This window comes from Euphorbia lathyris, chromosome 1 (assembly GCF_963576675.1).
Source record: "Euphorbia lathyris chromosome 1, ddEupLath1.1, whole genome shotgun sequence".
NCBI classification, from domain to species: domain Eukaryota; kingdom Viridiplantae; phylum Streptophyta; class Magnoliopsida; order Malpighiales; family Euphorbiaceae; genus Euphorbia; species Euphorbia lathyris.
Genome location: NC_088910.1, coordinates 52,466,464 through 52,483,416, shown reverse-complemented (window position 1 = coordinate 52,483,416; position 16,953 = coordinate 52,466,464). Strand labels below are relative to the sequence as shown.

At 33.2% G+C, this 16,953-nt stretch overlaps 1 non-coding gene across 1 annotated transcript; it reads right to left on the bottom strand.

The window, feature by feature from the left end:
- Positions 1-14,152: 14,152 nt before the first annotated feature.
- LOC136215883 (small nucleolar RNA R71) lies at positions 14,153-14,259 on the bottom strand. Its single transcript, XR_010682886.1, has one exon. It is a non-coding gene; the product is annotated as a small nucleolar RNA R71 (small nucleolar RNA).
- Positions 14,260-16,953: the final 2,694 nt, after the last annotated feature.

Below are 16,953 nucleotides of genomic sequence, written 5' to 3'. Positions count from 1 at the left end.
TTAGAGTATACATATAGATTTAATATTTGAGAATATATCAATTTACATTATATGGCACGTTAATTATATTATTCTGTTATCGAATCTTAAATTAGTAGATTTGTTTAAAATTTTAAATCTATATTAATATCATTTTATACGTGGAGTCTAAATTGATATTTCACTAAAAACCACAAATCTACTGTTTTGATATTATACCGTTGTTTTATTATTAACATGGTGGGATGGAGTGGGGGGCTGTGATATAACTTAAAAACTTCTTTTAAAAAGTTATTGCCACTAAATTTAGATAATTATTATTATTATCATTTCAATTTAAAATTAAGATTTTTATTTATTTATATCTTAAAGGATGAACATTTTCTATCCTTCTAAATAAAAATAAATATAAAATTATTTATAATATTTATGTGTACATTGAAAGGTTAATGGTCTTTTATCAGAAAAGTTAGGAATGTTTCACTATTTATGCAATGATTGAGCTATTCAAATCGCTTTTGTGAACGATTATTCGAAGCTGAGACATCAGAACTACAGAGAATGGTTAGAAGCTCCAATCAGAAGAGGGGGCGAGCAAGGAGGTTTGAGATAGCTCGGGGAACTAGGGGGAGGAGGCAGAGCCGACTCTAGTATGTTATAGGCCCTAGGCAACTCTCATACTCCATTTTATTTATATATTTAAATTTAGTAAATAGAAAATTTAATTAATTCTTGACTGGACCAAGAAAATCCAAGTAAAACTCAAACTTTTGAGGTAATTTGAAAAGAGCAAAGCAATTAACAAATATATTATGATGGAATAAGGTACAAATTCCTATGGTTATTAAGAAGAACAAATTTAGCTTTCATGTACAAAACAGCACAATCTTAACCCTAACGTTTAACAAAAGATGCAATTTTAGACATCATTAATGGGATATGTGTTTTTTCATGTATAATTTCATATTCTAGCTACCTCCTACATCTAGCATTCTAAGACACGTATTCTGTTAATGAAAAATAGCTCATATTTCATTAATGATGTTTGAAGTTACATCATTTCATAAATCTTAGGCTTGAAATTATACTGTTTATACGTAAAGACTAAATATGCTCTCCTCAAATAATAATATGGACAAATTCATAATTTATCCTTGGTGTTGTTAAGAGAGAAATTGTGAAATAAATTTTTGAAACTCCTATTATGTTATTGTTAAGAGACGGTGATTGGAAGAAAAAAGAAAAGACAAATGTGTATTATTGTAGATTTTTAATTCTATTTTAGCATATTGTATTCTTATTTTCTAACATGATTAATTTTAAATTTAAATATGTGATAATAGTTATTTATGTTGATATTTTTTTAACAACTGAGATTTCAATAGTTATTGTATTATAATTGAAATAAAATTTGAATCATATAAATAAAAAAAAATATAAAAATTGAATTGGAGGCCCTTGAAAAGGGGAGGCCTTAGGCGAGCGCCTAAGTAGACTCCCCTTGGAGCCTCCCATAGGCGGAGGAACAGTGAACTATGGTGTTGGGGCAGTTCGACATCTATTCCAACCGAAGGATCACATTGGCAACCATATAACAATACTAGCTTGATCAACAGTAGAGGGAGTGGGGGAACCCAAGCACAGGTTATTGCATGTGGTTTTCGAATGAACAATGTAGTGCAGCCCTTCAAACCGGTTAGTACAGGAGAAAGAATAAGGAGAATCCCAATTGACCTGACTCGCGAGTTAGTAGGTGAATCTGATACAGACATCTACAATGATGAAAATGAAGGCATCGGCCTCTAGGATGACAAGAAATGCGGGAGGGAAAGGATTTCAGTGGGTGGAAGTAAACATCCAATGAATGAGTCGAATATCAGTGGTCGTATCCTCACAAAGATTCGGTAGAAAGGATTTATGAGAATGCTACTCTTCACGGTGATGTGGGGTTCACTTCAATAGAATTATAAGTGCGACCAGACATTCAGGTCCACCGGACCAAATCCGGTCTGAGGGACTGGTCCGGGTTCATTGAAAATAGTGCATCTCGAAACTCATCTGGATCAAATTCAACTGTCAGATCCTAGTCCATGCTAGGCAAAACACATGGCTACATAAAATCAAGTTCGGGCAGGTTACCCTTATAGTCATAAGTAAACAGAGATCGAAAGTAGTTAAATATTACCTAGTGTATGTCCGCCTCGGTATCATCCCATGTCCTATCCTCTCATAATAGCTGCGTGATTTTGTTACATTTTTCACGCACCGATAACATATGTTTCTCTCTCTTCCCGAAGCCAAAATCTTTGACCCTTTGCTACCGATATTACTCTTCCTTCATAGGTAATTTATTTAATTCGTACTTAATAATATTCACTATGATAATTATACGTGGATCATTAGATAACATATTTTGCTTAAGTCGTAAGGTACATCAGGCAATACACTTTATGAATCTAGCTTCATAGTCCATGCCCCACTCTTTCATAACCTCTGTGTTACTAGCGGACCTCTAATACACCTCCAAACCCATAGTTTTTCACTAGTGCTCCTTGATCAACCTCGTAAATTGAGCTTCCCATAACCACCCATTTTCTACTCAAAAATGTATATTTCTTCCTCACTGTACTCCCTATAGAAGTTCGTAGTTCAATTGGGTTATGACCAAAACAACTCATGACTAGACACTCTAATCGGGCATTTAGAAAATAATCCAAACAATCTTGAGATACAAGATATCTATCTAATCTCTCATCGAAAAAATACAGAGTTCCCTTTCCTTGTTCCCACGTGAATCTACAACTCATCAAAAGTAAATCAAACAAGAAAATCAAACAAGTCGCAATCCCCTACGACATCATAAAATCCCTGAAACAACCACTTCAGGTGAGGAGCCCCACCTTGTTTATTCGACACGAATAAAAGATCATTGCAATCTCCAATAACACACTATAGGAGCAAGGATCGATTCTTCAGGTTGTATAATAAGTCCTATGAGAGTTGTCTATTAGACTGGTCTCATTAGCCATAGAATCCAATACACTGCCCATTTCAAGCGATTTTCATCAGTAATAAGGCTCTGTTCTTTATTACTGAAAAAAACTGAACTGAACTGAACTGAACTGAATGCTACTGAACTGAACTGAACTGAACTGAACTGAATGATACTGAATACTGAACTGAACTGAATTTAACTGAATGCTACTGAACTTAACTGAATGATACCGAACTTAACCGAATTTAATCGAACGTAACAATAATGATGATATTAGACTTTAAAATAATTTAATGATAATATTGGGCATTAATAAGCTTATAATAATAATAATAATAATAATATTTCTACCAAAAAAAATAATATCAATAATAAATAAACATATTATTAAAGATTAAACTAAATTAAATATCAAATAAAATCTAGGCTCGATAAAATCCTATGACATTAAATAAAAATGAGTCTAATTTAAATTAAAAATATAAATTACATACAAACACAAATTTATATATAATTTAAAGCCTATGAAATTAAATACAAATTTTTATATGAATACACACTCTTAACTTTTTATTACAATTAAGTATTAAGGTACAAAAATACCTTTAACGTTTTGGGTCCGGGGTTATTTTACTCCTAACGTCTAAATATGAATTTTCATATGAATACAAAATCTTGACTCAATTTATCAATGTTAAGGGTAAAATTGCTATTGGCTTCTAATATTAGGGATAAAATTGCACTATTTGAGATATTAAGGTAGTTGAGCCAGTTAATTTTTTAGAGCATTGTAATGTAAACGTATTAATATAATATTTATTTACTTTTCGCAAAATTTGCAAATAAGTTGCACCAAATAATTATAATTATAATAAATAATGATAATATATATAATGATAAAGCATAAATTATATATAAATATAATTATAATGAAAATAGATAAATTAATATATAATAAATTATAATAATTATAATAAATTTCTGAAATTATAAATAAATAATGATAATAATAATAAATTATATATAAATAATAATAATATATAATAATTATAATAAATAATGATAAATTATTGAATACTGAAACTGAATACTGAACTGAACTGAACTGAACTGATTGTTACTGAAATTAAGTAATAAAGAACATGGTCTAAGAAAGTCAATATGAGATGTTGAGTAAGGTCCTGTCTTTATCACTTAATTTCAGTAACAATCAGTTCAATTCAATTCAGTTCAGTTCAGTTCAGTCCACTTCAGTTCAGTTCAGTATTCAGTCCACTTCAGTTCAGTTCAGTTCAGTTCAGCATTCAGTTTCAGCATTCAGTTTCAGCATCCAGTTTCAGTATTCAGTAATTTATCATTATTTATTATATTATAATTATTTATATATAATTTATTATTATTATTTATCTATAATTTATCATTATTTATTATTATTATTATTTATAGTTTATCATTATCTATAAATTAGATAAAAGTAAGAAATGATAGTTTATTAAAGTATATATGGTTTAATAAAAAAAATAAAACTAAAGTATGCATCCATATTTAAAAATTAGGAATTGCATCCATATTATGAATTATTTCTCAAATTTATCCAATTTATCAATGTTAGGGATAAAATTCCACCATTTTAGACGTTAGAGGTAAAATTACTTCTGACCCAAAACGTTATTTTTGCACTTTAACCCTTAATTAAAATAAAAAGTTAAGAGTTTGTATTCATATGAAGATTTGTATTTAATTTCATAAGCTTTAAATTATATATAAATTTGTGTTTGTATGTAATTTGTATTTTTAATTTAAATTAGACTTATTTTTATTTAATTTCATAGGCTTTTATCGAGCCAAGATTTTATCATCCCGGGCTTTTATTTGATATTCAATTTAGTTTTATCTTTAATAATATATTTATTTATTATTGATATTATTAAATTTATTAGAACCATTATTATTATTATAAGTTCATTAATGTCCAATATTATCATGAAAATTATTTTAAAGTCTAATATCATCATTATTGTTAAGTTCGGTTAAGTTCGGTAGCATTCAGTTAAGTTCAGTAGCATTCAGTTAAGTTCAGTATTCAGTAGTATTCAGTTAAATTCAGTTCAGTATTCAGCAGTATTCAGTTCAGTTCAGTTTAGTTCAATTCAATTCAGTTCAGTTTTTTTCAGTGATAAAGAACAGAGCCTAACTCAAGTAATCTCCACTTTATTCATCCAAAACAAAGCAAGGCCTCCACTGTGGCCAATTCAATTAATGGAAATCTAATGATTAAACACTTTATTTTGGCAATCTACTTTCACTAACTAAAGTCTCTGATAAGAAAATAAATAAAGGCTTTCGGGCTCGAACTAGGTTTTTCAAAAATATAACTGCACATGAGTTGTCCAACCCATGACAGTTCCATGCCACACCAATCATTGCTATCGGCGGGGTTTTCTTGGGACCCGACTGATATCATATGAGCGAGTAACTCTCCAGTGTTGTTCCCATCATTCACATCTGCGGCCTAAATCTGCCATTATTAAAAAAGTATTTATAATAATTGAAAATCCTCTTATTAAAAGCTAATTATAATAATTAAAAATCTCCTTTCGGCTTTCGGGCTAAAAATCCTCTCGTGTACTTTTTTTTTGTATGCTAATCATTTTTTATATAATGGAATGTAAAACAATTTTTATTAGTAAAGTATTTTGCTTTCGGAGCATGGTAAAATTTTCTAATTTAAGAGTCGACTTCGACTTCTAGTCAATGAAAATAGAGCGTGCATATAATTGCATATCATACAAGAGTATAATCAGTATTACTTCGCAGTCTCTTATACTTTGGATCACCCTGAGTTTTCGCAGACTCTTATACTTTGGATCACCATGAGTTTGGTATACCTCTTGCAGATTTCTATGGAATCATTTGCAATGACCATAGATGATCCATGATAAGTAAAACTGTTCGTTTGTAATTTCACTTTTTTTTCGTTTTTTTTTTTTTGGTTCCCAAAGCGTTAGCCTTCCTTAATACACCAAAAAAAACAAGAGTAGAATAAGTATTACGTATGCTGAGTTTCCCGGATTTTAATGAAAATGTAATTTTCCTTTTATTTTTGTATGGAATCAATTTTTTAGTTTTTGTATTTTCATTTAATGTAAAAGGAACCCGTCAATATTTTCTAGAAATAATTTTGACTAATGGAATATTAATCAGTTTTGGCAGTCATATACCTAAATAAATAGCAAAAGGCCTCCTTAAGTTTGAATTTGTCATTCTTCAGAAAGAAGAAAAAAAAGTTTGACTAATGTATTATATTATTCACATAATTTTGATATTTATATAAAATCTTATAAAACTATTTAGTTTACACTTTTACAGTTCAAATTAATAATATTTCATGTTTAAAATGAATTAAAGTACACAATTTTTAATCTTAGACTTTTTCTAATGATATAATTAACAAGCATATTAATTATTGATAACATGTAAATAATCGCATTGGATACGTATACCAATGAGCGTGTTTCGGTAGAGCATAACTGTCATTAACACGTGAACTAATAGGAAGAAATCATGAATTCGCTATACATCAATCCAAATTCACGCATATATTTACATGATGATGGTACTCACCAAATTTCATTAGTCACCAAAGGATATTCATCAATGTCATCCTTACACATGTCCCGAGTCACTGTTAGAGCACGCAAACTGTCAACCTGTCGGAACTACCTCTAACACCTTATAAATAGAAAAGGTAGATACGCACTAAAAGATGCATCATCACAAAACCCTAAAATTCTAGCATTCTTCATATTCTTCCTCAAAAGCTCTACTAACTTAAGCATCAAAGTGACGCTGATTTTCAATCCTCATTTGATCAATTTTTTTGTCTTATTTCAAGAAGTTATCCAGTCAAATAACCCCCAGGAGTTCTCATATTTTGCCACGTTGTGGACGTTATACTACATTCATGGCTCACCTTAAAAGATTCTACAATCCCAACCACTTCAAACTTCCCCCCGCCAAATAAAATCTCCTCTTAAGAACCCAAGACTTCTTTGGATGATAGTCGGATCCTCTATCAAGTTCTTATAAATCACTCCAAATCTGTAATAAACACATGAATGATTGCCTACGCTCACTGGATCCTGAAAGCGAAAAGTTCATTTATGGGATCACAAGGAAACTCATCTATAATGTGGACATTGTGAATAAGATTAGAAAAGAGCATGTTGCATAGATGGCGCAAATCTAGCCCCAACTCAAAAGTAATAAAAGAAGATATCAAATGCTCAAACAACCAGAACTCCGCTGATTGTTTCACTAGACATCATATCGTCCACAACAGCCCTTGATAGAAGGAGACCTCAAATATTTCAGGGAAGGAGAACTCGAGGAAGGTTCAAGGAGAGGGAACACAGTCCATGTAGGAACTAAAGTCATCTTTCTAGGTCACCCTCACTACCTTCTAGCGAGAGCTCCCCTTCAGCTAAACGTTCACTCTAGGATCAGTTTGTCAGCAAATATCTCAACAATGATGATAAAAACTCCAAAAAATATCATTGACCTCATGCCTCATGATCGTCATTTGCATCAAATAAAAGCTACTAAGCCAAGATCTCCTCAAGATCAACGATCACCTTATAAGCAACTCTTTAGAAAATCATCAGGACTACCCGACTTTGTTGGAGAAATAAGACATGTAAAAAATTGTTGGCGAGGAGATGATTCGAAGATTAAAGAGTGTTATAATAGACAAAAAAAAAATTGATGCTCTCATTCCGGAGGTCATGGATACCAGTTCACCACTTTATGCACGCATCTTGAAGGAGTCAATGCCTCTTAGCTCCAAGTATTCGTCTTTGAAAGAATACAACGAGATAATGATCCCACTGTGCACATCAAAAAATTTAAAAACTCATTGGAAATTAGAACAACCACATATATCGTCATGTTTTAGTTATTCCCAACCACCCCTAAGGAGGCAACCATATACTAGTACGAGAAACTCCCGATGGGGTCCATCCGAACTCTTATCCAGATGGCTATAGAATTCTCCCATCACTTCATCACCTCCATTTTGAAGTGTAAGACCATATATGGCCTTAACTATTTGGTCCAATAAAGGGTTGAAACTCTTTAATAGTGGGTGTAGAGGTTAAAAACCCCACCATACATGTCTGATATCCCAATGTGATGTGGTAGTGGACTCCATATCTACGAGTGTAAATATCTAGCTAAGGAGCTTACCACCAAATGTTCCTAGTCATTTCTGGACCTCATGAGATAAGTTAGAGATTTTGTGAGATAAGAAAGATACAAACTCAACCTAGTGTTGAAGGACCTTTTGGGTCCAAATAATCACTAGAAACAATAGCATCATGGAGAAAGAGAAAGAGACTGGAAGATACATGAGAAGACTAGATCGCAACTTTGCACCGCTCGATGCTCCTAAGAAATAAGTATTGTATTAGGTCGAGAAAAACAAACAACACATTGAGTACCCGTCGAATCTCAAACACTCTAGTCGCTGAGAAAACAAAATTTACTATGAGTTCCATAAAAGCGAGGGTCAAGATAAAGAGGACTGCAAATAGCTAGCTTTCGAGCTGGACAAAGATAGTATAGAGAGGCATATTAGAGCTCTTTTTAAAGAAATCGGTAAGGCTTCCAAAGACATGATTGCACAACCTTCGGTCCATAATCCCTAAGGAATGATAAACATGATAGCTAGTGGGCCTCTGGGAGATAGGTCCATAAAGAGGAAGAGGGTATGTGGAGACAAACACTGACTATATAAGTGTTGTTCATAGTTCTCATTCAAAAACATAAAAAATGCACCGAAAGAGACATATGAAGATGCAATAATGATTGAAATATTGATTGAGAGCTTCACAGTTTACCAAGTGTTCACAAGCACGAGTATTTATGCCAATATCATTACTAGAAAAGCCTACGAACAACTCTAGGTATAGCTAAAAAGTCTAGCTCCTATTTCACCTCTAACGATACAGATCAATGGCCATACTATCTCTTTCTTAGGCAGTGTGAGGTTAAAATTTGAAGTAGGAGACAACCACTCGAAGTGGCACACCGAAGTGGAGTTCCTTACGGTGGACACTATTCTCCCATAAAACTCCATTGTAGATCGACAACTTTTGTCAAAGTTAGTTGGTGCACTTTCCATATACCGTCTAACAAACATATCTGCACTGAGAAGAGAATGACTGTCACAAAGTGGAATCATAAGATACCCTAGGAAATGTAAATGATATCGCTCCAAATTAAGCCCACAAAGCCATAAAATCCTCGAGGAAGAGAGAAAAAGGGCAAAGCAAGTTGGTGCACTAGAGAACTTATGGGTGGCTGAAGGGAAGTCTGTTCAAATGGCACTGAAGCTTCCAGCCAAAGCAAAGGAAATCATAACTGAAGCATTGAAGCAAAACATAAAAGACTTGTTGGTGTCCCTAGTTTATAGGCATTGGTTCTTGTAATTTGTATTATACTTTGATTCATCTTGTATATATACACTATTTGTGTCATATTGATAAAGGCATTAATCTAGTTCATTTATATCTTGTGTTATAATATGATTAGAGTACCCATTGATTGACAATCGTAAAACCTTATTCCAAGTCTATTCTAATCATAGGAATTAATAGAACCACAAACTTATATATTCGATGATTGTATGATAGTAATACATACTAACCATAGTACTTGTTAAGTTAGTTATGAATATAAGTATGTGTTGCACACATGTGACTAGATCGATCCGCCTGAGAAAATTACGTGGTGGTTGTGTCATAAGTTTTCTTAAGTAGGTCTCTAATTGTCTTCAGACTAGATTTCATTATAATATCATTGTGGAATCTGGTTCACTTTAAAATACACCTAATAGGTCTGTAACAGGCCTCTTATTTATCATATCAATATCAAATGGTAAAAGACAATAATAGATAACTACATGGTCCCTACATCTTTAGACTACTCATACTTTGTCTTATTTAGGAGTTGTAATGGTTTGTTAAAACCCACTTATAGTCTGTGTGTCGTGAGCCCACTACCAACTAAGGGTAACATAGGATCGTTTGCATAGAACATCCGAGTTGAAACTTATAAAACTGGACATTGGAGAGATAAAATTAATTAATTTATTAACAGTAAAATGTCAAGGTAATTAATTAGTGCTCAAATTAATTGGTTAATTGTTACTATATATCAAGGTAATCAATTATTGGATTTAGGGATTGAGTATATAATTTTTTTTTTGGTAGAAAAGGAAAAGAAAAACGAACAACAACAAACTACCCAGGAATTAGCCTAGGGAAGCTAACCCCAATCCTATCTTCTAAGAGAAGAGGAGAGATGAAACTAGGGGAAACATGAAGGTAGTAACGCTTAACGTCCCTTCATGGAATTAATTGATTAATTTTTTTGCAGAATGTAATTAATTGATTTACAAATTAATAGAATTTTGGTAAATAATTAACTAAATTAATACGTCAATTTATTATTTGATATAATTTATTTTAGTTAGATAATTAAATTTAATCAAACTATAATTAACTGCATAGTATAAATTCTTTTGGTATTTATTTATGTAATTAAAATAGATTTGGATTAAGTTTGTAATTAATCAATTAAACCTAATTCTATTAGAACTATAAATACACATATAAATCATTGAACACTAATTCTAACCTAGCACAGTACATCAAATTTTCGGCCCCCTCTTCCCAAACTAAGGAATTTCAGCCAGTGTGTATTCTCTCCCAATTTATTCCCTTCTTCGACTAGCATCGGCTCCATCTCGAGAGGTGTCTAGGCACTAGACTGTAGAGATCAACTACTTTGTGGATCCTGCAGCAATCTCTAGAAGAGACATAAGTATAAATTTTTATTCCTTGGTAAATAAAAACGGTTTTATTCAATCAATCATTAATGGACAAAGATCTAAACTCAACGAATTCAAAAAATTTAAACCGCAATTCCACTGTGCAAGAGTTGATTAACTGGGTAGAATCCCTAACAAGAATTTTCTTGGGCTCCGACTAATATTGTTGTTGTCTCACTAGAGGTCATGACCCACACGTTGGACGTAGATCTAAAAGTCAGGTCGATCAAGCAAAATAAAAGAAATCACGAAGCAGACAGATATAAAGAAATCAAAACTGAAATTAACAAGCTCTTAGCTTTTAGAAATGTCAAATGGTGCACTGTCTAGAGTGGGTCGCTAATATCGTGCTTGAAAAAAGGCTAACAACAATATTGTATGTTGAATTCACTGTTCTCAATAAATCTTGCCTAAAGGACTCGTACACGTTATCCTGCATTGATATGGTAATTGACTCGACAATAAGGTACGCCATCTCTCTATGATAATTGCAACATCTAAATATCATCATATCCTAATGGCTCCCGGGGATATGGAAAAGACTAGCTTCATCACACATGAAGGGACCTACTACTTCAAAGTCACGCCCTTTGGATTCAAGAATGTGAGGCACATACTAGAGAGTGGTTAATAAGATCTTAAAGTATATTATAGGGAAATAACTAATTTTATATGGATGATATGATCATCAAGAGAAGACTACAGAGTAGCATGCAACAGATCTTGAAACGGTCTTTAAGGTGCTTTGGGAGTTCGAATTGAAGTTGGACCCGGAAAAATGCACCTTTAGTGTAAACTTAAGAAAATTCCTTGGGTTCATGATTTTACAAAGAGGAATAGAGGCCAATCCGGATAAGATCAAGGACATCATCGAACTTGCACCACCCAAGACAGTAAATGATGTGAAAAAAACTTAATGACAGGATAAACGCCCTCAGTCTATTCATTTCCTGTTTGGCAAAGTGGTGCATGCCTTTCTACAAAAGTCTCAAAGGGGTTAAAAACATGAATTGGATGACAAATGACCAAACTTCCTTCAAAATGCTAAAGGAATTCTAAGCCTCTTCCCTTTTACCGAGTCAGCTAGTTCAAGGCGAAACACTCTATTTAAGTGTGGCTGTTAAGCCCAAAATATACCTAAAATATCATTAATATTTACATCAGTTTTGCTATGAAATCGTGATGTTTATATCTATTTAGAGTACCTTTACGTCCAAATATGTTTCTTTCATGCAAGGTACCTAAATATTTGGTAAAATCCAAATAGGAACGAAAAGATGTCAAAAACGAAGGAAAAACCCTACAAAATGAGTCAAAGACGACGAAAATCAAACGCACCGAAACGAGGATGAGGACGAGGTCAGGAACGGAGAATAATCACCCGTGTCGCGATCAAGAATCCTCCATTCTCGGTCGCGACACGCGTCACCCAGGCATTCCCTCTTTCGTTCGAAGGCTGAAAAAACTGCTTCTCCATTCTCGGCCGAGAATTTATATTCTCGGTAAGTTCAAATTTTCAGGCAGCCCAATATACACTTATTCGTTTTCAAAGATACGCATCCGTTCGATTGGATAAGAACGTCTCTTCGCAGCAGACACGTTCCTTAGACTCGACTCCTCAACATCTATAAATAAAGAGTTGATTTTAGAGTTGAAAAGAATATAATTGAAGAGAAGATTTAGTACAGAATTAATGCAGAAATTCTGAGTCAAGCAATTCAGAGTTAGAAGTTCAATTTTGTTAAAAAGCAATATGATGTACACACATTGTTTATCAAATAATTACAAACACAGTAGCATTTAGATTTAGATTAAGATTTGTTCATATTAGTTTACATTTTGGTAGTAGAAGTACTCGTCTCTATTCCGAAGATTCAGCGAGAAGATTAAGTAGAGGATTCGACCCAGGAGCCTGACAAACTCTAATCGAGGTTCGAGGAAAGGATTGACAACCCATTCACTTGAAAGTCGATGAAAGCTTCCATGCTTCTTGTTCTCTGTAAACTTGTATCAAATTCATACTTCATCTAATAAAGTTCATATAATTCAATATATTTTTATGTAGCACTTCTGAGAAAGATTGGAAGTGAGTTCTGGTGTTTTCATTAAAACATAGTTAAATTCAAAATCATTACAAGGAAACTTTGTTGAACACTTAGGCAAATTAATTCTTGCATAAGTATTAATTTTGTTAAGGTAGCAATCTAACCCGATCGTAGGAGGATTGTCTGCGGTTCAAAGCCCTTTAATTGAAGGAGTTTACGTTATTACATTTTTATAATTTATACAAAGTTTAAAGTTGTTTTCTTTGCTTAATACATACGAATACATTTATTCTCTTTTTCTAAACACTAAACGTTTCTGTTTTGTAAATTCATACTCAAAACAGAATTGATTTCTAACATTCTACATATTCTAATCTAATTCTTATTCTATCAATCTCAAAACCAATTTCAAATAACGATTATCTATTTATATAAACCTTAAGTCGTATTTAACCTACACTTAAATAAGTTTTTGTTGAAAAACGTTCCCTGTGGGATCGATATCTTTTTATTACTACAAGCGAAACCGTGCACTTGCGGAAATCGCTCAACAAGTTTTTGGCGCCGTTGCCGGGGAACACCAAAAATTTTAACAAAAATTTAGATTTTTCGTGTTTTATTTCGAATCTAGGTTTATACATACTTATTTTAACTTTTGTAATTTATAAAATTTAATTTACTAACATATTTATTTTTCAAATTCTGTTTTGAAGGTAGTTTCGGTTCGTGCAAGATTTCAAGTTCATATGCAGTTCTCGAAGATTAGGCATTCCACCAAAACCGCTAGACCCAGAAATTGAAAGAACCATTAAAAAGAAAAACAAAGACAAGAAAAACAAAAATAAACAAAATTCAGAACCACAACCAGAAAAAATGGCAACACTTATGGATTACGCTAGGCCAGGAGTGGCCGGTGTAACAAATAGCATAGTTAGACCCCAAATAAATGCAAACCAATTTGAAATTAAGCCAGCATTGCTTAATATGTTGCAAAATAGCGTAACATTTTATGGGTTGCCTAACAAAAATCCTAACACCCACCTAACAAATTTCCTAGAAATTTGCGACACTTTTAAAATAACAGATGTGACTGCCGAAGCAATCAAACTTCGCCTTTTTCCTTTCAATTTGAAGGACAGAGCCAAAGAGTGGTTAACTTCCATGCTAGGCGCAACATTTGAAACTTGGGACCAACTAGCCCAAGCATTTTTATCCAAATATTTTCCTTTAGCAAAAACCGCAAGAGTCATAAAAGAGTTAACATCTTTTTCGCAAAATGATGGCGAAACTCTTTATGAGGCTTGGGAACGTTTTAAAGAACTTCAATGTTTATGCCCACACCACCAATTGCCCGATGCACTTTTAATGCAAACATTTTATAATGGATTAAATCCTACAACTAGAGGTTCATTAGATGCTATGTCGGGAGGGTTATTTATGAAGAAGACATCAGCCCAAGCAAGAGAACTTTTGGAGGAGATGGCAATCAATAGCAGTATGTGGCCCGCAGATCGTGGACATATACCGGTGGTGAAACCATCATCCTCAACCACATCATCTGTTAAAGGTATAGTGAATCTTGATCCAGTCGCGATGTTACAAGCCCAATTTTCTGCCTTATCGCACAAAATTGATAGGTTTATGGCACCGTGCGATACAAACGGTAATCCAATCCAAACGGAAGTGGATTATGAAGTTATGAGCGAGATTGAACAGGTAAATTTTGTCCAAGGGCAAAACCAAACTAATAATCCTTATTCTAATACCTATAATCCTGGATGGAGGAATCATCCTAACTTTAACTGGAGGGATAATAATAATAATGGAAATGCTAATCAAAATCGTACCAATAATTATCAAAATCAGTCAAGAGATACGATTAGCACTTTATCTTCTAAAATCGACAAATTTATAGATGCTATCGGTGGAAAAATAAGTAATCACGACGATGGTTTTAAACGGATCGTCAGCTTATTAAAAACCACTCATCTAGCATCCATAATCTGGAGGTTCAAATTGGACAAATTGCTAAATCAATTCCATCCCGAAAAGTGGGAAGTCTTCCCAGCTATACGGAAGAAAATCCGAAAGAGCATGTAAAGGCTATCACTCTTCGTTCAGGGAAAAATTACTTAGGTCCGGAAATGCCTGGAGATTCGACTTTACCAGGAACTGATTTACCAAAATCCAAAGAAGATACATTAAACACAGAAAGTTCACCAGTTGACTCAAGTACAAAAACTTTTGTACCCAAACCACCTTATCCACACAAAGTCCGAAATAAGGACTATGATAAACAACTTTTAATGTTTTTGGATAAACTTAAAAATTTGCACATTAATTTGACGTTTATGGATGCGATTACGCAAAGTCCTAACTATGGTAAGTTCTTAAAGGATTTAATTTCGAAGAAAATTAGTTGGGAAGGCATTTCATCAATTTCGCTAACTGAGGATTGTAGTTCAATAGTGTCAAGCAATTTGCCTACTAAACTCAAAGATCCCGGATGTTTTACTATTCCGTGTAAGTTGGGAGATATCAAATTCCCAAGTTGTCTTTGTGATTTAGGAGCAAGTATAAACTTAATACCATTGTCTATTTTTAATAAGTTAGGTTTAGAAGAAGATATCAAACGTACCAATATGGTTTTGCAATTAGCGGATCAAACCACTAAGAGACCATACGGTATAATTGAAGACGTTTTAGTTAAAGTTGACAAATTTATTTTTCCTACCAATTTCGTTATATTAGACTTTGCATATGACGTTAATTGTCCATTAATTTTTGGTCGACCGTTTATGAACACGGGACGTGCTCTAGTCGATGTGTCGGAAGGAAAAGTAGTTTTAAGGATAGGAGAAGATAAGATCGAGTTTAACATGAACAAAGCGATGAAATATCCTATGGAGGAATTCGCTTGTATGAAACTTGACTTAGTTGAAGAATGTGTCAATGACATTATTCAAAAAGAAGAAATAATAGAACCAATAATGGGAGAAGAATTAGAAGATAAGGACCCAGAGTCTTTGATTCGAGAAGATGGACCAGTTCTGCCTTCAATTGTAATACCCCCTAAATTAGAACTTAAAGAGTTACCAAACCATTTGAGGTACGCTTTCTTAGGCGAAGGCAATTCTCTACCTATAATTATCTCTAACAAATTAACAAATGATCAAGAAGAAAAATTGAAAGAAGTTGTTAGAAATAGGATAGGAAGTATGGGATGGCAAATTTCAGACTTAAAAGTAATTAATCCTAGTATTGTAATGCACAGAATTCACTTAGAAGAAAATAAGCCACCTAAAGCGGATAGGCAAAGACGCTTGAATCCGAACATGAAAGAAGTAGTAAAAAATGAGATTACTAAACTTTTAGACAATGGAATCATTTATCCTATCTCGGATAGTGAATGGGTTAGTCCAATCCATTGTGTACCTAAAAAGGGAGGCATAACTGTTGTAAGGAATGACGAAGGTGAATTAATACCTACGCGAACCACCACCGGTTGGAGGGTTTGTATAGATTATAGGAACCTAAACAAAGCAACCAGGAAAGATCATTTTCCTCTATCTTTCATCGATCAAATGATCGAAAGGATAGCCAGTCATGCTTTTTATTGTTTTCTTGATGGTTACTCCGGATTCTTTCAAATTTATATTTACCCGGACGACCAAGATAAAACAACGTTCACATGTCCTTATGGAACCTTTGCATATAGGAGAATGCCTTTTGGTCTATGTAATGCACCAGCAACATTTCAACGTTGTATGACTGCAATTTTTAACGATTTCATTGAAGATATCATGGAAGATTTTATGGATAATTTTTCGGTTTACGGAGATTCATTCGATGCATGTTTAGGAAATTTGGATAAAGTTTTGTCTAGATGTGAAGAGACGAATTTAGTGTTAAACTGGGAAAAATGTCACTTCATGGTTGACGAAGGAATTGTTTTAGGTCATAAAATATCTGAAAAATGATTAGAAGTGGATAGAGCAAAAACTTTAGTGATAGAAAAATTACCCCCTCCAACTACTGTTAAG